Source organism: Tachypleus tridentatus, chromosome 5, assembly GCF_004210375.1.
Source record: "Tachypleus tridentatus isolate NWPU-2018 chromosome 5, ASM421037v1, whole genome shotgun sequence".
Taxonomy (NCBI): Eukaryota; Metazoa; Arthropoda; class Merostomata; order Xiphosura; family Limulidae; genus Tachypleus; species Tachypleus tridentatus.
Window position 1 is genome coordinate 24,535,432 of NC_134829.1, and position 2,710 is coordinate 24,538,141.

A 2,710-nucleotide genomic window follows, 5' to 3' on the forward strand; every position below is an offset into this window, starting at 1 on the left:
GTTATAAAAGTGGTTAGTTGTTTCACTATGAGCATTTACAATAGTTTTTAATATTCAAACTATCACCTCTGTGTGTGAAACTTAAGCAGTCAAGATTAAATTGGTAAAAGTGTGTTTAAATGTCACATGGTTTGTTTGGATGTTATTTGGGTCATTGTATATACTCAAGATCGATTTGGTTTTCATAAAACATAAGTAAAGATAGGAATTACTTTAGTTGAAGATTATATTAATATGTTTGTTCGTGTATCTGTTCCATAACATGTTTTATTTCACTTGACAGTCAGAATTCCGAAAAGCAATCTCATATGTTTTGTAACTAAAACTGTTCGCACAATTTGAAAACAAAACGAAAAACAAAGTAGTGTTCTCGTGTAAATAAAATGAATACTATCACTTGTGCGTGTGTATTTTCATGCAAGTTGTGAATTTTATGCTCTGTTGATAAACTTGTTTTGGTTCCGGGAGAAAACTATATATCTTTTCCGTACAGTGAAAGTTTTCAAGGTCAAGGTCGTCGTTTTGTAGCTTGCTCTGGATTGGGCAGAAACAGTTGTACACAAAAGGAATAAAAATACTTAAGAAAAGTAAAGGGAAAGATGATACAAACATATAATCTGATATTTGGAACGATGATATGAACATATAATGTGATATTCAGAATATGATATAAATATATAATCTGATATTTGGAACGATGATATGAACATATAATGTGATATTTAGAACGATGATATAAACATATAATCTGATATTTGGAACGATGATATGAACATATAATGTGATATTTAGAACGATGATATAAACATATAATCCGGTATTTAGAACGATAATATGAACACATAATCTCTTCTCTTTTTTTTTTTACTTTTATACTACGTCAGCAGATTTCCTTTAAGCTTTCGTAAAATATTCTAAGTTTTTACTATTTGACAAAAGTCTATTATTTCCTGCTTATTATTTAATATACTGATATGATAGGTTGTTATGTCATCATCGATACTTTAAATGACAGGAATATATATGTAAAATAAAATAAATAATTTAAAACGCTAAATAGTAGGCGCCTAAAATTATATTTCTTTTCACCACAGAAAGGGTGAGTTCCATTGGAACGCCAGTCACAGCTTGTGTGTTGCTGCTATCCTGTTTAGTCGATAAAAGATTTTCAAGGTTAAAAATACGACACGTGTGAAGGTCAAACAATGTTTGGGAAACAGAAAATTTCAAGATTGTTTTCTCTCTCTCTCTTTTCCTTTTTTTTTTTTTTGACAAAGGTGAAACTGCGCATGTTAAAAACAGTTTTACTTTGTTGTTCGTTCTATCTAGTACGAATACCATCTGGAAAAACAGAAAAAAAAACAATTATAGCACATATAGAGTATTGCGTTGTTTAACGTTGTTGGAACGATTCTTCTTGATTTAAAATACTTAACTAATATTAACATCTGGTAAATCTAGAAACAATAAACAAACAAAGGCTTAAGTTATTCTGATTTTTTTGATATTTTGTAATTTTTCGGGAACCTATGATATTTACAATCATATCTGGCATAAGTTAATAATATCAGGCCAATACAAATTTTAAAGATCACATTTTTGTGTCGTCTGTTAGGAATTTCAACAATTCGAACAGTGTATAATAATAGTATTTCAACCACACTATATTTGTCATTTTCACTGCCGACGATGTGATTTGCTCAATCCATAGCTCGTCGGGCCGGCTGGGACTCAACAAATACAGCAGAGGTCAGAACACTATATACAAGCCATATGATGTAACAAAATTGTTTTGTAGTTTCTGAAAATCCCTAAGGGATTAAATAAATAATGCAATGTCTGAAGAATTAACATCTGTTTTTTTTCTCCTTTTATCCAGATATGTATGCATGCTGCTAGCATGTACATAGAAAGGAATATACAAATACATAAATGTTTATGCTGATCAAATAATGCTGTCTGGTCCTTTTGAATTGATTTGATTTGTTTCGAATTTTGCGCAAAGCTACACGAAGGCTATCTGCGCTAGCCGTCCCTAATTTAGCAGTGTAAGACTAGAAGGAAGGCAGCTAGTCATCGCCACTGACTGACAATACTTGAACTACTCTTTTACCAGCGAATAATTGGATTGATCGTCACATTATAACGCCGCCGCTTCTGAAAGGGCGAGTATGTTTAGTATGACGAGGATTCGAACCAGCGACTCTCGGATTACGAGTCGAGTGCCTTAACCACCAATGTGCAGCTGGAGGCTCTCATAGTGTTACATGACCATTTAATTATAGCTTCACGAATTTTGTTTCATTTCTGCTTAGATTAGCTTAGAAGAGCAGATTGGCCACAAAATAGTTTCGGATTTCGAGTGAAATTTTCTTTAATTAATATTTAGAATTTAGTTTCACTATTCCGTGAAACTACTTTTCACTTTATTGTATATAATATGACAATACTATAGGATTAGTTTTGACTTATGGGATAGTTCATCTTGGAAAGTAAATGTTTTTATTTTGTAGCGTCATTAAGAGGGTATATTTAATATTAGGCATCACTTCCGTACTGGAAGAGATTAGTTTTCAGATCTTAGAATCATTTAAGCACTTGGTGAATTTAGTTTCTAGTTCTTCTTAATAGTTTCCTGTAGTTTGCTTCTGTGGATGAAACTTCGTTTCTTCTTCCTGTGAAAATGTAGAGGAGTCCTTTCATTGTTGGA